The sequence below is a fragment of the Amphiura filiformis genome, chromosome 13 (assembly GCF_039555335.1).
Source record: "Amphiura filiformis chromosome 13, Afil_fr2py, whole genome shotgun sequence".
NCBI lineage: Eukaryota > Metazoa > Echinodermata > Ophiuroidea > Amphilepidida > Amphiuridae > Amphiura > Amphiura filiformis.
The window spans coordinates 8,258,619-8,285,212 of record NC_092640.1 but is presented as its reverse complement, the minus strand read 5'-3'; the positions used below and the strand labels follow the sequence as shown (position 1 = coordinate 8,285,212).

The 26,594-nt window shown below is 36.5% G+C and overlaps 1 long non-coding RNA gene across 1 annotated transcript; it reads right to left on the bottom strand.

The window, feature by feature from the left end:
• Positions 1–861: 861 nt before the first annotated feature.
• LOC140167955 (uncharacterized) lies at positions 862–14,106 on the bottom strand. Its single transcript, XR_011861107.1, has 3 exons — positions 13,796–14,106; positions 1,535–1,683; positions 862–947 (listed from the first exon to the last, which is right to left on the bottom strand). It is a non-coding gene; the product is annotated as an uncharacterized lncRNA (long non-coding RNA).
• Between the last annotated feature and the right edge of the window lie 12,488 nt (positions 14,107–26,594).

The window sequence follows — 26,594 nt, the reverse complement described above, 5'->3', positions numbered from 1 at the left end:
GACGTGGAAGAACAGGAAGATCGGCTACAAACATTGATGTCATACGAAGAGCGGTGGCGAAAAGCCCAATGTGATCAGTACGTCGACTTTCAATGGAGAACAACGTACCGCGTGCAACTGTTCATCGAATCCTCAGAAAAGATCTTAAGTAGTTTCCATATAAAACCCAGATAAAACAGAAAATGAAGATTACACATTGAAAACAAACAAACAAACAATCAAACAAACACAGCCAAATTAAACAAAACAGATTTTAAAATGATAACACGTTATATCGTGTTCACGTCTCAAATGACGAGGCTTGTTTTGCGTTTATAAAAGTGGGTTTTACGGTACGGTAGATATCCATTAATTTCATGCCAAAGGGTCATGCATGGCCACATAGGCATGTTTGGTATCATAACATTTCTAAACGAATTATCTACATACTGTGCAATTTTTGTAACAACACTATTAACCCAACGCAAGTTATGGCAAATTCACAATGTTAAGGGACTTTTGGGACACCCGGTACAAGCACAACTGTCTCAATCAGAAGAAATATGCAAATGAGCTCATTAATATGCATATTTTCTGTCATCAGTTTGCATGGGTAACACTTGTATCTGTCACTACCCACATGCCAAGTGGCATCAAAATCAGACTTTGCTTTCTTGGTTCACCTTTTTGGTGTGAAATGGTTGATGGGGCCGGGACATCTGCACATACATCCAAGCAAAAGCTAAGTGTCAACACGCTGGCGACCCACAAAAAGTAAAGAAAAAGTATGCCAACTGACCGACCGACCTTACTTCAAAAGACTGCTTGCACATAGAGCAGGGCTTTCTTTTTCGTTTGACACCTAATAATATATACTTACATAACCTGTACATCCGGCCGGATCCTTAAGAAAGGGAAAGGCCCTTACAACAGCTTGAGCCATTGCATCCTTGATAAATGAGCCTGGACTGCAAAAGAATTACAATATGTAATTATAATAGTGGATGTATTTTGTTTCCACAGAAAGTGTTGAGTATTATTATAGGTATCATTTTCTGCAAATTTCATCTCACCATGACCCCTCATTGTACTGCCATTTTAGGCAAAATTGAGTTGTGGGGCGCTTTCCAAAAAGGTTGCACTTCAAATATTTCCTAAAAATCAGACTGTAATTATAACGATGTGCCGCTTTAATACTACATGCATGCTTTAAAGTTTACAATGAAACACACACAACTATTATAATAAGGTCCTTGCTGACCCTTGTATGCATGAGAGCATTTTGTGAAACTTAGAACTTGCCATCTAAATTTAGCACTTTTTCAGATTTCTCCCAAAAATGATTAGTACCCATCAATTGTTTTTGAAATGATCTAAAACTACATGTATAACCTAATATGACCCATAATATAGCCCACCTCTACTATAAATAGCTTCTTTGCAGGATCATATTTCTTTGCACATAAAGCCTGAGATATCTTTTTATTAATTTGTATGCTATAATTTTCTGAACATATATAATATACCATTCATAAAAAGATGAAATGTTGCTTACCTATTACCCATACAGTGAAATTAAATGATGTACCAGAATGTTGTTTACAGTGTTATAGTTTCATTGTTCGTGAAGAGATGCTTCTTTATGTTGCCATTTTCGAGTAGTTTTCGGCTTTCTGTTGAGGTGTTCAAAATACTCCCAACATCCTGTGAAAGGAATTTTGAAAAGACAAAAATTACATAAATTTGCAATTCAGTGCAGTCATGTCTGGAACGTACCAATTTCATCCTGTGCACTTTCTGTGTACATGTACTGCTGTCCGTCACCAAACAACAAGCGCCATATGCCCAAGATGTGCACATTGATGCACCTAGTGTATTTCACTGCAATTGCTACACAATGTGTCCCAGATTAGACTGAAGACATAGTAAGAACATTTTTCACCAGCTGCAATAAAATATATCTTACGATCATCATAATTTTTTTCTCTCCATATTCCCCATTCCACACCTGCATACTCAGTTTGATACAGCAGTTCCATCTCCTATGCTAAATTACGTCATATTTCGTATTAGGCTCCAAAACTGCAAAATATTTATCTAAATTTTGTTTTGAACTCACAATTCAACAACGGAATGTCATATGAACTTCATATTGCACACAATATGGGAGTATACCATATGCTTTGGAATCTTAATAATATTGTTGATAAAGGAATTGGTTTTTTTTAGGGAGTGGTCAGTGAACCATCCCATAACCTAACCTACACAAATTTCATGATTAGTTGTCTAAGCTGTCATGCGCAAAGTAAGTTTTTTTTGCTACATCTCAAAAACAGGAAATCATATCAAACTGTTGTTACTCACAAGTTTTGGGTAGTTATTCTCCTTTTGAAATATGTTACAAAAAATTTTATGACAAAGAAATTTGTTTATTTAGGGAGTAGTTAATAAAAACATCCATAATGCTGAGTTTTTTATAGGCCAAATAAACACGTTTTCTAACAATAGGCGTATAATAACACGCTGTTGCGCATTTCTTCTTATATTATCATAATTATTTTAGCACGAATGGCTGATACGAATATTGGGTTGTTCTAATTCAACACCTAATTATTGTTGAAAACAAATAATATAACAAAGTTAGGAATTTGTCATAAATCATTCATTACATAATTATGTATTAGTTATCTTCAGTAGACAGCATGGTTCAATGCGTACAATACATGTAACCGCTTGATAAGAACTTGAACTGTTAAACAGTTGAACTGTGCACATTATACGTTGGCGCTAATTTTTAATACAGGGGTAACCTGCCCATAGCAATATACAGGGTCAACGACCTTTGTATCACATGTAAGTCAATGGAAGCGCCTCTACACATTTTCAAATGGGTACCACGCACAAGTGAAATAAGGTTGCGAGTTCAAATTTGGACAGATGCTGTTATTTATCAGTAACTTTGATTTGATAATAAGAAATGATACAATTTTAGTAGGGGGATACGTTACAGCTATTAGGCTGAACAGCCCTCACATCCTAAATTGGCTCTTAAACTTGCATCAAAACATACGATTTGTGTAAAAATTGCATAAATATATCCAGAGGCCGAAAATCATGTATTTAAATAATCATTAGAATCCAACAAACAGGCAAAGAAAACGCCCATAATTGTCCAAATAGTGAAAAATAGGGGGTTCCCAAGAAATCCCCCTTATGCGTAGTTTTTTGGGCTGGCACTGTCTCATTTTTCAACCGATTTTTTTTTTAAAGGTGTCAAAATGCTCAGGAGGATTAGCTGCTTCAATTCAGCTGGTACCCTAAGCTTTTTGAAACATCACCCTTTTTTGGGCTGTATAGGCCTACAGCCTATCACTATTGTTAATGGGCATTTCCACGGTAACACGCGTTACACTTTAGTGCATCCACCTTTGTTTCGCAGTCTCTAGTTAAAATAGTATTTTGAATTTTGTATCCATCTTTTGTATTTTAACACCTACCACCTAAGGCTTAATTCTCATGTTTACACAAAGGTGAAAGATCAACTCATGTGAATGAGGTAGTACTGCGAATGTCGGTAACACGCATTACACTCAGTGGACAAGCAAAAAAACCCACAAACTTATTCTCAACTTTGTCCTCAAACTAACAAGTCTGCAAAAAATTTCTTTTTACTGTAATCAAGTATTGTGCTGAGGTTTATTATAATTTATTTATAACAACAGTGCAGGTTAAACTTTTTTAGTAAATAGTAAAAGAGTCGGTAACACGCGTTATGGTAACACGCATTACACTTTGTCCGGCCAAATAAGACCAACATAATAATACATTTTTCAACATTTCCAAACATTGATGATACACTACTTCAGTTGTAAAGTAAAAACATGCTGAAATTATTAACCAATCCCAGTTAACATCATTTCAGTTGATAAAAACAGTATAGTTTAGACCCAATACCAACTTTTCTTTCTTACAACAAGTTACAGGTCATGAAATTTGTAGTGTCCCCAATTATTTACTACCACTGGTTCCCCAAGTTCCCTAATTATCTTCTTCCTACAATAAAATGTGATGTCTTTTTCACTTGGCCACTTCCAATTCTTTCCAGCACTATGCATTACTGAAATTAAAAAGCCATCTTCATCCCCTTCCAGCACTTCACCAGCACGGAAATATGCTCCATCATATTCAACAAGAAACGAGCTTCCGACATATATTTTGTCATGATTTACACTAGTGTTAGATTATCTCAAGGTATCTTTCTGTGACTCATCAGTTGAGCAATCTGGTACATCTTCTGGAAGAGGCTCCACTCCATCAATACTCTCCATATCTACATCATCAACATCCTCATCTTGGTCTGCGGCTTCTGTGGTGATGGATGCTACTGCTTGGCCATCCACAATCTCTATGAAATGCATGCCCTCAACATAAAAGCAAAGTTGGCAGTGGTGATACAAACCCACCCTTTCTATTTCAAACTCACCCTTTTTATTTTATATCCTTTTATAAATACCAAAACTCCGAAACCCACCTTTTCTAAGCGTGATTACTGATCGTAGATTAAGTGGTTATGGTGGTCCAGGAGGTGCAGATTTGCATCCAAAGAGAATTACAATAAATTTTAAATGGCCAAACAGAATGGGATTTCAATTTTTTTTTTTTTCATTTAGTGTCATTCAATTGGAAATTACAGTAAGCTTTGAAATTGCAATTGTTGATTTCTAAACCCACCCTTTTCCATCAGTGACCATGCTTTATATTTGGACAAGCATTTTAACCAGACATTTTTCAAACCCACCTTTTTTTGCATTTTGTGGACCCTTCAAACCCACCCTTTCTAAAGCATGGGTTACCAACAGTGAAAAGGATGTTAATGCACTGTAACACTGTCCTCAATTCAAATTACAATGGTAAAAGCGGGCTTTACAGTCATTGTTAGCATTGTATGGAATATGGTAACACGCGTTTCAGTGGTAACACGCATTACAAGTAACACACGTTACAGTTTTTGATAACGCGCTGTGAAGTAGTGGATAGGAATTTATTGCATTGTGCATGGCTTTTACATAAGGCCTTACTAGGAAAAGGAAAATTCTAAGTGGTATCAATGGAAACCATATATTATGCAAAATAAATTTATAATAGTCTATTTCGGTAACACGCGTTACATGAGGCTGTGAATTACCTTCAACCATGTACTGACACAAGTGTATGATGGGTTATATTAACATTTTACTTCTGGATTCTCAAAGACCAATTGCCATACTTATTTAATCCAAACATATTCTAAAATTAGATGGAATCTAATACTTTTTTAACAGCCAATTGCTAAAATCATAAAAGGTGCAACATTTTTTTCCTTTAAAGCGCACAATAAGTAAAAACACTTTTTTTCAAAGTAAACAATAACCAAATGGCTTGAAATTTTTTTCCTGAATACTTGCATGTATTTGGAGTGATTTAAGCAGAAAAAATCATTCCTTGAAGCAATTTCATTTTTTTGAGATCTGTCCACCATTTCATGGAAATGCCCTAATATCATTCACCATTTTATCTTAAAAATATATATTACTATATAGATTTCGCGGTTCTCGGGTTGGGTGGTTCTTGTGACTATCTCTAATTACCCAACACCTGTTACCCATATAGGCCTACCTGACCTTTTAAACTACTTTGATATGCGTCTCTCAATCAAGACCCAATTTGACACAATAATGAACTTAGTAGTTTTGTAGATGTGATGCTTACTTGGCTGTAATCTGGAAACCCAAGTTAAGTTACAAGCATTTGATTAGACGAATGTCCCGTTTTAAAAGTGACACAATGGCCTATTCAAAACTCCGCGGACTATAGACATTTGGTTCGAGTGGTTAATGGCTAATTTGTGGGTGCCTTTAATTTAAAACAAAACGAACAAAAGAAAACTGAAACAAAAGAGCTGACAAATAAAATGGAAGTTATGAAAAGTGCAGAGAAGTAAAAACTGAAATGAATACTGCTTTAAATAAAGTTTCATTGAAGAAACTGTGTTGTCTCTTATTGGTAAATTGTGCTTTACAAATCCACTTGATTACTCACGTTAAGACGTTTCATCTTCCTACGGAAGACTTCATCAGTAATGTGATGAACCAGCAAGTCAGCAACACTCCTACTCTCATCTCCAGAGTGCACAGTTCTTTGCAGTAGCTGGTCATATACATGAGTATGTCCCTTCATCGCGGTTGAAGAAACTGTGTATTGTGTGGTCGCATCGCTGTCTGGATGTTTTGTTTCTTAAACACTCGCTGCAGTCTCTCAGACACACCTTGGACATACGGTATAACAACCAAAAAAGAATACAAAGGACAAGAACGCAGAAAAGAGTAAGGGCATGGTTGTTATACCGTATGTCCAAGGTGTGTTTGAGAGCTAAAACAGAACCTCGTGCACCCCAAAGACAAAATTGAAGCCACCAAAACTTGTGACTGTGTATATGAGATACCATGTAAAAACTGCAATAAGTCGTATATTGGAGAAACCGGCAGACCTTTCGGGGTAAGACTCAAAGAACACCTAAAGGAATCAGAAAAGTTAACAGGGAGGAAATTCACTCGCGCATGCGCAGTATGCAAGGAGTCGGTCGACGAAATTAATAAATCTGCCATCACAGACCATGTGTCACAAGGAAATCATGTTATTGATTGGGATGGAGCCAAAGTAATTGACAAAGACTCTTGCAAGCAAACTAGATGGATCAGAGAAGCCATGTGGATCAGGACACATACTCACTCAATCATGTATATGACCAGCACAGAGGAGTAAGATAAGACAGAGCGCGTACCACCAGTCAAAGTCCCCGTGTATTGTATGCTACCAGTTCTCGCGATATTCATGAGGGCCGATTGTTCGATCGTGCTGTGTCTAACAATCACGCCAGCGCTGCGTGCCTTCAGCGCAGATACGCGATAGAGCGTTCGTGCTTTCGCGATTACGCAATAGACCATGAAAATACGCGGTAATTGCGTAGCAGTCTCGCCTGTCGCATTTCATGGAACAATCGGCCCTCATTATCGGATGAGGTGGAGACTTTGACTGGTGGTACGCGCTCTGTCTTATCTTACTCCTCTGTGATGACCAGCTACTGCAAAGAACTGTGCACTCTGGAGATGAGAGTAGGAGTGTTGCTGGTTCATCACATTACTGATGAAGTCTTCCGTGGGAAGATGAAACGTCTAAAAAGCGTGAGTAATCAAGTGGATTTGTAAAGCACAATTTACCAATAATTGATTTCAAACAATCCTGATGAACATATTCAATGTGTTGTCTCTTTGTTGCGCTTTGTTGGAATCTTTTTTGCGCCTTGTATAGGCCACTTTGTCACTTTTAAAACTGGACCTTTGTCTATTCAATTTCTTGTAACTTTACTTCTTGAGGTCACATTGTATTCAATGTGGTGTCATTATGTGCAGGATTAGATTATATCTATATCTATTACAAAAACCAATTTACCCCAATATGGTTCAGTTTTGACATTGTGATTATTTTTTCAAGTGTAAGGATACTTTCTTGGCGCAGTATATATCTAGACTATAGCCTATTATTCCTCTATCTGACACATGAAGCATGGAGCTATTTGTATCTTATATATGGGAAAATGTAATTTCAGTGGTTTTAAGTACTATTTCATGCCCTCACTTTTTCACACATTTCAGCATAATCTACCGTATCGACCTTACCAGTGCCATGCCAACACAGAATGATCCCCTTTTTTTCTGAAAATTTCTACACAGATAGACCCTTAGTTTTATACGCTGGTGGGCACAGGTACGTCACTTTCATATTTGAGTGCCCCCCCCCCCTCCCCGGAGGTCACTCAAGCATATGTACAAAGATTGCTTCATAACATCATAGATATCGACTATTTAGTAGAAGTAAGAACAGGACACAACAAATGTATCTGTAACATTTTCCAAATAACTTTGTGCTGAAGCAGTTGGTAAATTTTACAGGTTTTCCAAATACCTAGGTTGTTTTCTCAATACTTGGAATTTACCATCTTTACATAATATCCTGTAACTTCTTCTAGAAACATCCAATTTTGAAAATCTAAAATTCCTTAAAAAAATGTAGATCTAATAATTTAAAACCATACTACCAATAGTAATACTCTTCATACCTTAAAAAAATCGACTTTCCAGGTACGGTATATATCATTCTGGGACACCCTGTACAATGTACTTAATTTCTTTACTTAGCTTGATCAAGGATCAATTTAAAGTATAAAATGAAGTAATTTTGCATGCAGTTGATAAAGTACATGTATTGATGAAAACCCCGGGCTTGAATTTGATACATAAGGACTCAGACTCAGACTCGGACATTGAGGACTCAGACTCAGACATCATAAATTGCCAGGGACGGTTGGTAATTTCACAGGTTTTCCAAATACCTAGGTTGTTTTCTCAAAACTTGGAATTTACCATCTTTACGCAATATCCTGTAACTTCTTCTAGAAACATCCAAGTTTGAAAATCTAAAATTCCTAAAAAATATATGCAGATCTAATAATTTTTAAAAACAATACTACTAGTAATGGGATTTCTGCATGAAGCAATTACTGGAGTCCAATTTGCTTCCTCGAGAGACTTACGTCAATGCATGCTCTGGTACACATAGTATTAAATCGCACACATTGACTCAAAGAACTGACATGTTTACATACGTGATCAAAGGTGGTACATCTGTACACGTGCCAAGTAACTTAAGTAACGAAGTACCGACACTGTGCACTCTATGCGAGGAAGCAAAATAGCAATATAAGTAGCCATTTTTAGTGTCTTCAAGCACTTTTGAATGTCCAAGATAAGCAAATTTTTGCATAACTTGAAAGAGGGTGTAAAATTGAGGGAAGACAAGCCAAGCGGGGGTGTCAACTTATGGCAAGTTGTAAGGGGGGACAAGCAATTTTGGCATACATTGATGCCCCCCCTTACCAAAGTGTCAGGCCTGAATTAAACCTGAATTCAGCTAGAAATCAGGCCTGAAATAATGACTAAATTCAGGCCTGATTCTAACCTGAAAAAGGGCCGAAATATTTAAATGAGATAAGCCAGAAATTTAATGTCAGGCCTGAAATTTTAGCCAGAAAAATTTAACCAGAAATAATAAGCCAGAATTTTAGCTAGAATTATTAAACAGAATTATTAGCCAGAAATATTAACCAGAAATGAAATCAGGCCTGATTCTAACCTGAAAAAGGGCCGAAATATTTAAATGAGATTAGCCAGAAATGTTAGGGCTGAAATTTTAGCCAGAAAGATTTATACAGAAATAATTAGCCTGAATTTTAGCTAGAATTATTTTCAGAATTATTAGCCAGAAATATTAACCAGAAATGAAATCAGGCCTGATTCTAACCTGAAAAAGGGCTGAAATATTTAAATGAGATTAGCCAGAAATTTGATAAGGCCTGAAATTTTAGCCAGAACAAATTAGCCAGAATTTTAGCTAGAATTATTAAACAGAATATTAGCCAGAAATATTAACCAGACTTCACTCTTCTCAACTTCAGCCTCATACATTGAAATTCCCACAATTGCCATGATCAGAATGCACCAGTGGCATAGGGGCATGGGGGGCATGTGCCCCCAATCGATTGCAAAATTTAGAAAGTCCGATAGGAAAATTGCCAAAAACCGACTTGTGCCCCCCCCAATCATACCCGGTGCCCCCAATCATGGTTGGTGCCCCCCCATCGGATGACCCATGATGCTTCGCCACTGGAATACACCTTTTATAGGATTGTGTTATCAGAACTTGCTGGATAACATCAGTTTATTTGAACTCCAAACCTGAAAGAAGTTTGATATTCATACTGTGCACTTGACCCTCTTTACAAATTAATGCTCTCCTTTCTCAAATGTTGGTCACAACCTTGTCAGTTTTGTTTTCAGTCTTTAACCCAAGTGAAAAGTGTTACTGATGTTCTTGGGGTGTTATGAAGTGGGGAAGGGTTATTTGGAGAGTTCAAATATGGTGAGTTGTCATTTGGAGAGTTCTGATATGGCGAGTTGTCAATTGCAGAGTTCAACTATGGTGAGTCGTCATTTGGAGAGTTCCAAAGTGGCAATTTGTCACCTTGAGCATATTGGAAAAGTTTTGTTTGTATAGTTGGGATGTGGTGTGCTATGTCAATGTAATGGGAAGTTTCTATTTTGAAGTGAGGAGGGTAATTTAGAGAGTTCAAATATTCAGAGCTACCTTTAGCATATTGGAAGAGTTTATGTTTACAAAGCACATCCTAACGGTACTACACAACTCTCCCAATATGCAGAAGGTGACAACTCACCATATTTGAACTCTCCAAATGACCCTTCCCCCACATTAAAAACAAACATACAAACATCCCCAAAACATCAACATGACATACCACATTGCAACTTTTACAAAATATAACTCCCGGATATAACTCTTTCAATTCGGTGTAGGTGATAACTTGCTCATCCTGGTGCATTGAATTCTCCAAATGACCCTCCTCCCACTTCAAAGTACAAACACTCCCAATGTATGCATCAACAGAACACACCACACCCCAAGTTTACCAAATACAACACTTCAAATTTGGTGAAGGTGAAAACTCACCACATTTAAACTCTACAATGACCCTCCCCCCACTTCAAAGTAGAAACATCCCCAATATATCAACATTGCCCACCAAATCATCCCAACTTTAAAACCAATACGAACGTACCACTATGATGTGACAACCTTATTTGAACTCTCCCAATGACAACTCGCCATATTTGAACTCGCTAAATAACCCTCCCCGTTTCAAAGTACAACCTCCCCAAGACATCAGCATAATTAACACCCCAACAACATCAGTAACACATTTCACCTGGGTCAGCCAGCATCAACCTGCAGTATCCCTTACCAAACTTGAATGCATTCATGTTGTATTTGGAATGCATTCGGCAGCATTGTGGTAGAATGCATTATGAATTCAAACAACCACAACCTATATAACCACAACCATAAGGTCACAAGCTTAGTTTTTGTTGTCGAATGCATTCCGAATGCAAAATAGCATTCGAGTTGCCCTCAATATGCACGAAATATTTAAATGAGTTCGAATGCATTCTGAATGCATTCGCTGAATGCATTCTGAATGCATTCGCTGAATGCAGCGAATGCATTCTGAATGCATTCGATGCAAATGCTAATACATTGTTTCCTGTTGCATTCGTTTTCAAACGAATGCATTCGTATTCATACAAATGCATTCGAAATCAATCGAATGCATTCGAAACAATGTAATGCAATTGGAGCTCCCAGGGGGTAAAATTCCAAACAGCGCTCCAAAAATTGCTTGCTCCCCCCCTCTCGTCCTGCCAAAATTGCTTGCCCCCCCGGCCTGCCAAAAAATCTTTGCCCCTTCTTGCACATCATGCCAAATTTTTGGGATCCCAATTTGCAAACCTTATTAATGGTCGAGCACAGCTAGCAGGAAAATTTGCATATTTAAGGGAAGGGGTATGAACGTTTGGACAGTATTTATTGTGGGACATTAGAGCACATCAGACATATCGAATTGCGTTCTGAATACGAAGAATGTCCTTCTGATATCAAATAATTTTGATTTTTGAAATTATGCAATGTAATACACATTTTATGGCAAATCATTAAAATTGATATTTAACAGTACTCGAAGTAAACTTTATAAATCTGATGATTTATACTTAGCGTGTATGTAGGTGGGATGAAAAGCCGACGATCAATTGAAAATTTTGACCTTTCGTATTGAAGATATGGATTTTTTTTCCCAAAACACAAAAAAAATAAGGTTTTTAGGAAAAAATCCATATCTTCAATATGAAAGGTCAAAATTTTCAATTGATTGTCGGCTTTTCCTCCCAGCTACATACACTTTAAGAATATATCATTAGATTTATAAAATTTACTTCGAGGACTGTTATATATCAAAAATTTGAAAAATATCAAATTTGTATAATTTGTCATAAAATTTGTATTATATCGTGATTTTCAAAAATGAAAATTATTTGATATCAGAAAGACATGCTTCGTATTCAGAATGCAATTCGATACGTCTGAGGTGCTCTCATGTTACATAAAAAATACTGTCGAAACGCTCATTCCAGATCCCTTAAGCGTTTCCAAGCGTTTTATTCAAAAGGCACCCCATAAATGTGTGCCAAAAATTGCTCCCCCCTTTGCTTGTCCTCCCCCCTCTTGCTTACGTACCCCCCTCTTTCAGCTCGCCAAAACTTTCTTGCCCCCCCCCCCCCATTTTACCCTCCCACCAGGGCTCATAATTATATTGCACAGCCCCAAAGAACTATAAAGTGTACAAATTCTCACTTACTTGCTTGTACTACGTACGTTATGTATACGTATGTACGTACGTATGTACTCTATGTACAGCATACGTCAGCGATACATGTAGAACATACACCTGGATTACATCTGGCATAATATTACAAAACTGTAAATTTCAACAGGAACCCATAGCTATATGCCACAATGACCATTTATATAAGCTTATAAGCTTACCTTAATTGTTAGATTCATGAATATTCTCCTCTTGGAGTACTGTTGCAATTAATACCATTTCCTATACTAATACTGCACATTGATCTAAATATAGTCCAGAGCCTTGGTGTGTATTTTATTCACAAAAAACCAAACATTTCCTGTGGTAATATCACAATACCAGCAGCTCACATCCATACAACCAGGAAGCTAGTGGAGACTATAACTGCCAGTATCAACTGCCACTTTTGTAGCATAATTTGAAAAAAACATGTGATGATCATGTGATCATCATTTGTGGTTGGATTAGAATGCAACCAAATGCAACACGAATGCAAAGATTTTTGTTGAAAAAGTCTAAGTCCTTAGTTGTCAGATCCGAATGCAAAATACCACAAAAATGTATATATTGCATTGAAAGGATTAAAACAATTTGTGGTCTGTTGCATTGAATGCATTCAAATGCAAAATACCACAAAATGCCACATCACTACCACAATGGTAAGATACGAATGCATTCGAATGCATTCTGAATGCAATAATTGCATTCGGGTTTGGTAAGGGTATACCCACATAATTATTTTAAATAAATGATACATGCATAAAGCATGCATGTCTGCTGAATTCAACAACCTTTCTAGGCAATGTTTCCTGGGGAAAAAGAATGACAAAATTCAGGCTTTGAAACTTACGAACAGCTGATCTTCCTTCCACAGACATAGCTGGTATGTTCCCCATCAACTACACAATGTTAAAAGACCCTAAAATACCCTTTAAACTGTTAATTTTTCAAAAAGTTGTGGCAGTTTCTGAGCCTTATCAGCAGTCTGCTTCCTTACAGTTGGTGACCTCTGACCTAATATCATGTGACCATAATTAGCCTGAAAAATAATTAACCAGAATACCAAATCTGGCTAATATATAGCCATATTTTTTATTCTGGTTAATGTTTTAACCAGAATACAAAATCTGGCTAAATAGCTTAGCCAGAAAACTTTTCAAGTTAAGATTTTAGCCTGAAATTGGATTCAGGTTACGATTTCTGTTTATTAAATAACCAGAATTGATATTCTGGTTAATTTGTTAACCAGAAATTGATATTCTGGTTAATTTATTGGTCTTAGAAAAATTTCTGTTTAGATTCAGGCTAAATTAACCAGAATGTTTGGTAAGGGCCATCTTTTCAATATTACACTCTAAAAAGTGTACATGCGCCCAGCTTGTATTTATTGCACCGCCCCTTATTCAGCCTATGAGAAACACAAAATATTGCCATACTTTAACTTACTTTCATCTTCATTGAATAGGCAAGGGTATTCATCTTTCACAGCAATGCCAATTAACAATCTTTTTAGGTCTGTTGGTCAGCCTGCATCACCTTCTCATATTGGCTAATTGATGCACTGTCTTTCCAACAGGTGGTGCTGGGATATAGTTGGGAATCTCATATGTCTTTCCATAATCCATAGTCTGTGGTCTTTCCTTCTTGTTGCTGAGCTGTCATTTATCTTTGGCTTCTTCACACTTGGGATCATCTTCGCTGGAGGATTGGCTGTTTCCGCTCATTTCTAAATTTATTGGTTAAACTTTGCTTCCAATAGTTCTGTAAAATTAGTTTATTAAAAGAAAAAAGTTAATAAAGGACCAGCTCACTTATATATAGTATATCAATTCAAAATTATATGGTTTAAAACTGTACAAATCAAGTGTACATGTAGGAGTACAAAATACAAAAATCATTGCAAAGGGGGTCTTTAAAAGATTTGGTAACTCTCATGGTTGCCAACTTTTGTGTTGAGTTGGGGGGCCGGGACACCAACTTCCAATTGGATTTACATTCGCTACCAGCAGTCGGCACCACCCCTGACTAATTAACTTAATTAAATTAATTAAAAACAGCAGTTTTAACGAAGTTGAAGCCCCATTTGAATACATGTAGCTAATTTAGATACTGTCAGTATATCTAAATTACAGATTCATATAAATTCCTTACTTTTGTTTTAAATACGCAACTTTCGGCTGAACCACTAGCAGGCTATGTTTACGTATTTATGACAATGACAAGGGTACCAAAATCTGAATTTTGATGATTTTTACGATCGTCCGGATAAGCAAATCACTGAATGGGCCTTTAATGCATTAGATTATTAATTTCTATTCAAAATAAGACCAAAGCCATTTGTTCATGATGGCTTTTAGCAAAAATATAGGAATTAGAAATGATTTAGCAAAATGTGACAACACAACCATTTTTGGGTGCCCAGAATAACAACATGACCATATTAAATTATAGGCCAATCTATTGAATGATTTATTTTAAAAAATACATAAAATTACCTGATCAAATAAACCTGCCCTTTATCTCACTTATGAATGTAGGCCCTAACCCCTACTCTTGTTCCGGTTTTACTGGGACATTTGCTTTTTATGCTCAAGTTTTTTGGCGTACCTGCTCCAGAGAGTACGCACCATTATATTGTCACTTTTGACCTTTAATGGCGTTTAGTATGAGATGAAACTTTCGTCACAATTTTCAAATAAACCTGCCCTTTATCTCACTTATGAATGTAGGCCCTACTCTTGTTCCGGTTTTACTGGGACATTTGCTTTTATGCTCAAGTTTTTGGCGTACCTGCTCCAGAGAATACGCACCATTATATTGTCACTTTTGACCTTTAATGGCGTTTAGTATGAGATGAAACTTTCGTCACAATTTTTGTAGTCTGCAACGACACAAGTGATATTGTGCGATGCAGTTCCGATGGAGTATTTTTATACTAATTACTCACTATAACATTAACGATCCATTACATACAAGCTAGACACCGTACCTCACGGCGGTCTTCTAATAAGTAATAATTATTGGAAATACTAGAATCACTTTTGACCCATACCGGATGTTGCAAAAAAATATTATGGTTGGACGCAGCCATAAATATTTGCACAGTACAATTGCCAGATTTGTGTCAAGGTTTTCCCAATTAAAGTGTATCTACCAAAAAACGTTGACAACGTAAAGAAAGCAGCAAGTTTAAAAAGCCCCACCTCGGCTCACTTTTTGAAACTTGGTCCCATTTTGAATATCAACAGCAAATCGGTGTTTTTTAGCATCATTGCCATTAACATGCCTACTTGTTATTCGTTTAATTCAATCATTGATCATGAACTTTATTATTATAAAACAAAACATATAGGATATTGGCCAAGAACAACATAATAACCTTTCTGATCGTTCCAGAATGCTAACAACTTTTAAGTAATATATCGCATCGGCACATTAAAGATTCATAACACTTCTGGAAATGTTTTAAGTTGATAATTATGACAAAGTTTAAATCAGTATCTTTTACAAAAGGGACCAAGTTTCAAAAAGTGAGCCGAGGTGGGGGCTTTTTAAACTTGCTGCTTTCTTTACGTTGTCAACGTTTTTTTGGTAGATTTCCTTTCTTTTTATGAATGAAGCCGAGTAGCTCCAAGCTTGAAAAGTCATCCGGTTACGAAGTAATCCATAAGACGAATAAAGCGAAAAATAGAAGTTTGAATAATATTATCCATGATTTATGACAATAAAAAATACAAGTATATGAAGCTATACCTATAACTAAAATGTACGTGGTTCTTTGTAGCACTGGGGCAATCTAGTTGGATATCCAAATTTCGCCGTTTGTGGTTCTTTGTAGCCCTGCAGGCAATCTAGTTGGATATCTCTATTGAGGTGGTTGTTGGAGGTTTTTCGCGGTTCGTGGTTTTCCTTTATTCTTCAAGCCCTGTCCTCTATCGGGGCTAATTTATTGTTTAAGCATGTTGGATATCCATATTTCGCGACGATGTGGTTCTTTGTAGCCCTTTGCAAGGGGCAATATAGTTGGATATCTCTATTGAGGTGGTTGTTGGAGGTCTTTCGCGGTTCGTGGTTATAATTTTCCTTATCCTTCAAGCCTTGCCCTCTATCGAGGGCTAATTTATAGTTAAAACTTGTTGGACATCCATATTTCGCGGTGTGTGGTTCTTTATAGCCCTCTGGGTAATCTAGTTGGATATTTCTATTGAGCGGCAGTTGTTGGCAGTTTTTCGCGGTTTGTGGTTTTAATTTGCAGGATATCCATATTTCAAGATTTGTGGTTCCTGAGTCCTGCAGGGCAATCTAGCTAGATATCCAAATTTCGTGGTTTGTGGTTCTTTGTAGCCCTGCGGGGCAATCTAGTTGGATATCCCTATTGAGCGGCGGTTGTCGGTGGTCTTTTGAGATTTAATTTTCCCTTTAATTTCGGGCCGCCCCCTCCTCTACATCCCGAGGATGCTTTTCAATAATTTAAATTATACGGTGTCAACAATTACTATTACTTTGTATAATAACTTATCTTACCATGTTGACTTATATTGTTTGTTAAGGCAACTTTCGCGGTTCGTGGTTATAATTTCCCTAATCCTTCAAGCTTTGCCCTCTATCGAGGGCTAATTTATAGTTAAAACTTGTTGGACATCCATATTTCGCGGTTGATGGTTCTTTAAAGCCCTGCTTGAAGTAATCTAGTTGGATATCCAAATTTCGCGGTTTGTGGTTCTTTGTAGCCCTGCTTGGGTAATATAGTTGAATATTTCTATTAAGCGGCAGTTGTTGACGGTTTTTCGCGGTTTGTGGTTTTAATTTGCAGGATATCCATATTTCAAGATTTGTGGTTCCTGAGTCCTGCGGGGCAATCTAGCTGGATATCCAAATTTTGCGGTTTGTGGTTCTTTGTAGCCCTGCGGGGAAATCTAGCTGGATATCCCTATTGAGCGGCGGTTGTCGGCGGTCTTTTGCGATTTAATTTTCCCTTTAATTTCGGGCCGCCCTCCCCTCCACCCCGCGGATGCTTTTCAATAATTTAAATTATATGGTGTCAAAAATTACTATTCATTGGTATGATAATTTATCTTACCATGTTGACTTATATTGTTTGTTAAGTCAACTGGACGTGACAAAATATCCTGCTATGTAGACATTAATTTGTTGCTAAATTGACTTGGCATAATAATTTATTTGAAGCGACATCCATTTTTGGTATGTCGACTTAGCATGATAATTTATCTTGCCATCTTGACTTGTTTGTTCATTTGTCTTGGCGAGATATTTTATATCGTCATGTTGACATAATGCTGATAATAAGTCGACATGGCAAGATAATTATCTTGTCAAGTTGTGTCACATAGACGCTTCCGTACTATGCTTGATAAATGTTATTTGGATATTTTTTTTCCTGCTGGCCTTCCATACTAGCGGAACAATTTTCCACACCTACATGTACAGAGTGTTTGTAATCAACCTACTACCGGGACGATATGACAATTGTCATGTTCTACGATAGCTGAAGATGACAGAGAGTCATGTCTCCTAATCGATTCAACAACCATTCATACATATCACAGTCATCATTGTCCTATTATCATGCGAATTTGCCCGTGGTAGGACAAAATATATTTAAATGAGAATAACAATGAGTAACGTCTTATTGCCTGATCTGGTTTCTTGTGTTATTCAGATTTCTTTTGATCCTTGATGGTGTTGTATCACATTATGCTGTGTTTTTAAATAGGCCCATAACACAATAAACAATTTCCATGAGAATCAAACAACTTGCTTTAATAAAAAAAAATAATATCACAATAGCACTGGATGTTTAAAATTATGTTATCCTTGATTTTAATGACAATAAATTAGTTAATAAAACATTGAAAAAAAAATTAGTTGGTCACCGGGTTTCGAACTCGGGATAGCGTATCTGGAGTCAAGCGCACTAACCATTAGGCCATGGACCTCTGCTGTAAATTCCCCTGTCGAAATACAGCATTTATTATATAAATGGATGCGTCGTCCGATAAGAACAAAAGAATTGTGAAAAACTTGATTTTTTGGCGAATGGGGTTCAGAATTTGTATGTAGGGTATCCAGGAAACTGCTAGGGTATATTTGGAAGTGAATCTGAAAAAGTAGTGTGAAGGTGATAACCAGGTAGACCTGTAGCAGTGTCCAAAAATTCTGGATCAGTATGATTTGCAACTAATTTTCTCTATGAAATACCGCGTGAAATGGCAGCAAAAATATTTGTTTATTACGAACAATGATTGACTGTAGGATTGGTGGCCCTTTTGGAATTAATGAGTTGTCACGATATTACACCTGGGACTGTAAATAACATTTAGCATGGTTTTAGATACATTTTGTACCCAGCGAAAAATAACATCGAACAATAGAAGTCAAGTGTTTTAATGTTACGTGTAAATATAGTCTCATGGCGGGAGCATCTGTTATTAGTCTTCTTTATCAGTCTTTTTTTTTAAAAACTTGCTGGTCACGGCTACCGCGTGACTCTAATTGGAACTTTATCGTGATTCTAAATGTAACGTATACTTGGTGAACATGCATATCAGTACTCAGTATAATATAAACACGCTGATTGGTACATGTGAAAGCGTAGAGCAATCTAATGATATGCTAATTATACGACTATCTCTGGGGCGTTATCCGAAATGAAAATCTCAATGCTGATTAGGTGAAAGGCGAAGTGATTTAATGATATGCTAATATATACCATACGGGTGTCTCCGGGGCTATCTGCGCAGATTATCTGTAGGGTGGGGTGATTTAATGATATGCTAATTAGGCCTATACCCGGTGGGCCACAGCCAAAACTCCCGTTTGTGGCGGGACGGAATTTGATAGACCTTATAAATTGTAGCTCTGTGACTGTTTATTTTATGGATTCTTCATGTTCTTAATATAAACAAGTAAGTTCAGACTACATTCACACGCAAGAAAAATAGTCCAAAGAATCAACTTGTTGCCACGGTAACACAAATTCATCGATGTGGCAGGACGGAATGATAAACTTCATGTATTTGTGAACACAGTACATTTGTTAAATTTTTATCAAAAGTACTGGGATAAAACATTTGTTTCTAACATTGTTTCGCTTGCCCAAGATTGCATTAGTTGGAGAAAGCTTGTAGTCACCTGCTCCGCAGCCGACTGATGATGATGATGATACAATGTAAATTATATCGCGAATATCAAAATTAGTTGATATAATAACAACATTCTTAGTATTCAGAATGCAACTCCGTATGTCTGATGTGCTCTCATGTCCCACCAAAAATAATATCCAAATACCCCAACCCTTAAGTGTGTGTGTAGGGGTGGGGGTGGGGGTGGGTGGGGGGTGTCCCAGTTCAGTCATTCATACCATTATTCCCAATACTTATGTTAAACATTTACAATACCCTAAATCATTGACAGTTTTCTTCTTTGGTACGCCCATTTCCTTTTTAAAGGAATTTTTTATTACACCTCCTCTCTACATGCCCAAAAACTTTTTGACACCCCTGTTCATACACCCAAAACATTTACCCCCACCCCCCCCTCCTATTCAGGACTCCAAAAGTGTTATGTTCCCCCTACATTTTAATCCCCCCACCTAGGTATTTCCCCGGTGGGGTCACTCCCTGGCAGGGGGGATGCATAGGACTGTTACCACAAGTACAAATTACCCCCTTTCGCAGTCAATTTCAAGGACAAATCATGAAATTTTACCCCCTTTTTTACTTCAAAACAAGGACAAAATGGTACTCTGAAACACCCCTATTTTATAGATTCCGAGGACACATTTGCAATTTTGACTCTATTTGAACATTTCAAGGAGAAGGCTTTTATGAATGTTTTTTTTAGTAATCAACAGGGCATCACAGAATTCAAGTAGTACCCCTTGCATATAAATCAGAGATACATAGTGGTGGTTGTTGAAATACAATAACTGCATTAATTTATTCCTGTGATTTATTTATCTGGCCAGCTCCTGGGGGCCAGCTATCCACGGGATCGGGAGAAAATAATAAGAACCCCTTTTTTTCCAATTTCACGGATATTTGCGATAAAACACCCCTATTTTTCCAATTTCACAGACAATTTTGTCCGCGGACAAGCCCTAAAAAAGACCCCTTTTTCCGTGATTTTGGTAACGATCGTGCTGTCACTATTGCAAGTTGAGTGACCCCACCGGGGGTATTTCTGAGCACTCCTGCATGTATAACCATAGACCATATCATTTCTTATCCAGCTTAGGCCCTTCATATTAAATTTTAGTTTACTGTTAACCGCCCGCATCCAAAATAGAAAATTGCAAAATATTTAATTTTATTTTTATTTATAACTTTTAATGAATTTTACTTGCTACTTTATAACATGAATCATATCAACAATAAATGATGAATAAACAAACAGCATAACTGCACCTTAGTATGTGTAAAAGTAAGCATAGCTTAAGGGATCCAAAATGAGCGTTTATTGCGTTTCGACAGTATTTTTTGTGGAACATGAGAGCACCTCAGACCTATCGAATTGCATTCTGAATACGAAGCATGTCTTTCTAATATCAAATAATTTTCATATATAAAAATCACAATATAATACAAATTTTATGACAAATTATAAAAATTTGATATTTTTCACATTTTGATATATAACAGTCCTCAAAGTAAATTATATAAATCTAATGATATATTCTTAAAGTGTATGTAGCAGGGAGGAAAAGCCGACGGTCAATTGAAAATTTTGACCTTTCATATTGAAGATATGGATTTTTTCCCAAAAAGACCTTATTTTTGTTTGGTGTTTTGGGAAAAAAAATCCATATCTTCAATACGAAAGGTCAAAATTTTGAATTGATCGTCGTCTTTTTATCCCACCTACATACGCTTAAAGTATAAATCATCAGATTTATAAAGTTTACTTCAAGTACTGTTAAATATCAAAAATATCAATTTTTAATGATTTACCATAAAATGTGTATTAAATTGCGAATTTCAAAAAATCAAAATTATTTGATATCAGAATGACATTCTTTGTATTCAGAATGCAATTGATATGTCTGATGTGCTCTAATGTCCCAAAATAAATACTGTCCAAACGTTCATACCCCAGCCCTTAATAAAATAATTAAATGCCGACTCCTGTCAAAACAGGTTGATTATTGCTTGTGATAACTAATACTAAATAAAGAAAATAATAGATAATTAATAATTAACAGTAGCGTGCCGTAGCCGCCCCAACCCCCGGGGCTGAAGAAATTTCAATTTTTGCGCCCTTCTTCAACAGCCTGAAAAGGTTGACCCAATTTTTTTCTCGGTCGTTTGAAAAAGTGAAGAGCAAAAAAAAATCGCCCTAAAAGCACAAATTTTGATGTATAGTACCATTTTTTCGAAAATGTTTATGCTTTATCACATTTTCCGCCCTTTTTTTATTTACTAATTCTTTTTGCCGCCCCTTCGTTTTTGCCGCCCTGTTCTTCCGCCGCCCTTCATTTTGGCCGCCCCCTGCTTTTACCCCGGGGGGCTGGCGCCCCCAAAGCCCCCCCCCCCCAAAAAAAATACGCTCATGATTAAAAGTCACCTTGTCCTATTTTTAAAATCTTGAACAGTAAACTCGGAATCAATTTTGAAGGGCCTTAGCTTAGTGCCTTAAAAAACAATCAGAACATTGTTCATTTTTGAGAAGTCCCCTCACTATAAAATGTCAAGATGTTGTCTATACAGTTCGTGTAGAGTTGTGACCTTGTGAACTGTGGCTATTTATATCACATGGCTGAACTGTACATGTACAATATGAATATAGTCAACAGGCAGATGAGATGGGTATTAAACATTATGCTCTCTAAACTGTCTATGATTGCATGCAGCAGTATGGCCATGCATATGTGTCAAAAGTTTTGACCCTATTTTTTTCATAGCTGAAAACATTTAAGATGAATGGTATAATAAAATACCATTCCCGGATACCATTTGATGTACCAATTACAGGCTTAAAAGTAGGCCTATATTCAATGCTGGAAAGCATAAAAATATTGATGTTTATATTTACAGGGTTATTTATCATTTTGTGTTTATATTGACATGAGAGCACATCAGACCTATCAAATTGCATTCTGAATATGAAGAATGTCTTTCTGATATCAAATAATTTTCATTTATGAAATTCACGATATAATACAAATTTTATGACAAATTATTAAAATTTGATATTTTGGAGATATAACAGTCCTCAAAGTAAATTTTATAAATTTAATGATAGTCTTAAAGTGTATGTACCTGGGAGGAAAAGCCGATGATCAATTGAAAATTTTGACCTTTCATAATCATATTGAAGATATGGATCTTTTTTCCCAAAAAGACCTAATTTTTTTTGGCGTTTTGGGGAAAAAAATCCATATCTTCAATACGAAAGGTCAAAATTTTCAATTGATCGTCGGCTTTTCATCCCACCTACATACACTTTAGGTAGAAATCATCAGATTTATAAAGTTTACTTCAAGTACTGTTAAATATCAATTTTTAATGATTTGCCATAAAAATGTGTATTACATTGCGATTTTCAAAAAATCAAAATTATTTGATATCAGAAGGCCGTGCATTCTTCGTATTCAGAATGCAATTTGATATGTCTAATGTGCTCTAATGTCCCACAATAAGGCCCCCCCCCAAAAAAAATTGTTTGTTTGTCCACATCCGACCGACCGTGTACCCTGGTCCCGACTGTGTCTTTTTTTTTTTTTTGATTTTTTTTTGGCATCGATGGGACATCGTATAAAACAGTGGTTAGTACAAATTTAAAGAAAGAAAATGTAAAGAAAATGAACAGTATAACATGCAGAACCATCTCAAGAGTTGAACCAGTGAAGTGCTGTGTGTTTTGACTTATTTACTTATTTATTAAAGGGTTAATGATGCCCAACAAACATGACAAATCAGGTTGGAAAAATATTGTTATGTCACATTTAAAGAAACTTGGTGGTACAGAGATTGTTAAGTGTAATTTTGAAAATTGAAAGGTTTAAATCGTCCCTTTTCTGGGCTGGGTTTTCTTTGGAAAACTAGAGATTTTAAAATTTTGGGTATTAATTTTTCATTGAATTTTAAGTTAATGTTTGATCTCAACTGTAAGGTTAAGCTTTTAAAACAGATTGAGGGAACCTTAAATTGCTGGCGCGCTAGAAACCTTTCTTTGATAGGAAAAACTTGTGTTAACAAAAAGCACTTCTTTTGCCTCAGCTGCTCTATCTTTTTTCAGTTTTGAGTATTAAAATTCCCAATTCTTTATTTAAAGACCTAAAACAAACAGTTTTTCAAATTCATTTGGAATGCTGGTAATGATAGAGTCAGAAGAAAATGTGTGCGCAATGATTTTTCTCTGTGTGGCATTCGTATGATAGACCCTTACACTTTTGCCTTGGCTCATAAAATGAATTGGGTTAATTTACTGCTTGATGATAATAATTTTAACAGTCTTTGGAAATTTTGAGTAATCTGCATTAGATCGCATATATATGGTGATATTTTATGGAAATCATATGCTCCTGAAAGTATTTTAAATAAGCTTAATTGTACCCAATTAGCTGATTCCCTCAGAACTTGGTATGTTTACCTAATCTTGGTGCCTGCCAATCTTTATGTTTTTTTAGAAATATTCATTCAAAATCTAAACAGTACTTTTACTATGAAGACTGGTGTGATAAAGGTAATTGTGTACATGTTGATGATTTACTTTTAAACCCTCCCCAGGTAGTAAATTATTTGAAGAATTGATTCTTGATTTTGATATTTTGAATCATGACAGAAAGAAGTTTAATTTTTTTATGAAAAATGTTCCTGTTCCTGATAATCCAAACATTGAAATTTCTAGTGTGGAGATTTTTGATAAGCTAGTTTAGTGGTTGATAACCTTATCCAAGCTCCATGCTTATTCTATTATGATTGAGAAATGTGTTCCTGAAAAACGTATTAGTTTTTGGAATGAGTTGACCCCGAGGACTTGGATTGGGACCAAATTCATCTTCGTAATAGTACCGGTATAGTAAATGTTCAATTGATTCTCGATTTCGCTCATTTTATTTCAAAATCTTCCATAAAGCCATTGCTTTTAATGATTTCTTGTTCAAAAAGAAGGGATTTCTCCAAATTGTGCATTTTGCAATAAGATGCCTGAAACAATTGCCCATGTTTTTTGTGAATGTGAGAAAATCAAACCCCTTTGGGAAGATATAGTTAAAATTATTAAAAATAAAGATGATATTGATTTTGATATCTCAACCTTTGAAAACAATTTTGGGGTGCTCGATGATATGTTTTTGACATAGTACTTGTTTTTGAGTGTCAAATACTATGTGTGTAAATTTCAAAACAAAACTCCCAATACAATTGATCTTAAGGCTTTTATTAAAATAAACAGAGATACAGAGTATTTCCTTGCTAAAAAGGAAAACAAACTCGCATGCCACTTTCGTAAATGGAGATTTGACATAGTATCTAGATTTTTTGTTCATTTTGTATTATTTATTTATTTTATTTATTTATTTATTTATTTAATGGCGCGTTTTTCACTCAAACAATAATATTACTAAACCCATAAACGTCTAAGGATCTGGCTGAAAAAGGACCCCTAAATTAATGGCGATGCCTTCTGAAAAAGTACCCCTTTTTCAAAAAGACGTCGACAACGCTGTGTGGTGAAAAACATACCCTTTTAGACGTTTTTCTTGGACGCGGGTGCGTAGCAAGTCAAATAGTGAGTAACCCCCCCAGGGATTACATGTAGTGTATCTGGGTAGAAGTGACTGCATAATTTGTGTACATTTTTATAACCATTGTTGCTACCTTTTTGTCCCTTTTTGTGTATGATTTGATGTTAATTGTCATTTATTTTTTGTTTATGAATAAAAACCAATAAATATTGAAAGATAAAAAAAGGAACCATAAATCTTCTGTAAAACTCCAGGACCATGGATAAAACTGTGCCGGGGCGCCCCTCGGGATATTCCTCGGTTCCAAAGCACAATGTTTATATCACAATACCCAAACAACTGATGCGCAGTCATTAACCTCTATTAAGTGGCTGCGCCAGGAATTTTTTCGGGGGGCATTGACGGGCAAAGTGAATTTCAGGGGGCAAAATATAAAAATTGCCCAAAATGTGGTAAAAAGTGGGAATTTTCGTTATTTTGGTATTTTACTGGGGAAACAAGGGGGGAAAGGTTCTGACTGGGGCGGACCGGATTTACCATAGGGCCAGATGGGCCCGGGCCCCCAAAATGGCCCTGTGCAGTGTGCATCTTCCATTTTAGCCAAAAAACACCATGTTTTGGGCCCATTATATTTATAATAAAATTCAGCTTCAATTTTGGCTAAAATAGTCTAAAATTGTAATTTTGTAAATTTTGAAAATCTAAAAACTTCGCCACTTGAGTGCATATGCATTCCTCCCGGTGCATTTGGGGCCTCCAAATTTTGGCCTGGCCAGGGCCCCCAAAAAGGTAAATCCGGCCCTGACTGGGGGTGGGCATTTTTCCACCATGCCCCCCCCCGCCGTGGCGCTGCCTTAGACTGCTGCCCTCAGTCGTCAACCGTCTGGATTGACGACTGAGAAAACTATGTGGAAAAAAAGTGACGGATTTTGCAACAGGATTCCTGTGGCATAGAGCGTGCGCAGTTGTGTCCAAATTGACCTTTTGACCGAGTTTGTTGTTTTTAGAAGTTCAGAGCGCGATCTTGTCACAGCGGCGCGGTATAGCGACGCGGTACACGGGCGCCGCTAGTCAGTCGCGCTACGGCGCACAACCAAAGTCGCATTGAATAGTTTTCAGATGTCCGTCATGATTTGGGCTGTAAGATAATCAGTCGTCACTACGAAGCATGATAGTACATGCGAAGTGTAGACGGCTGATTGGAATTAGTCTAGCGCTGCCTGCCTCTAATTGAGGTACAGCATCACATGATCATGATGATCAGCACGTACAGTACAGTACCAGGGTAACAGTATACATTATAGGAGAACAGTAAGCTTAAAATTCTGAAAGTAAAACGATCATGATTTTTAATATAATATGATAATAATAATAATATATGAACAATAGAGATTTTACCAGCTTACCTTAGACACACACTCATGTCGGTCGACGGAATTTGCTACCTCGATTACTATGGTATTTATATGTAGCATTCCCAAGCATAATTATGATGTTCTGCACTACGTACTACCATGCCCATGGACGTAAAAGAGAAAC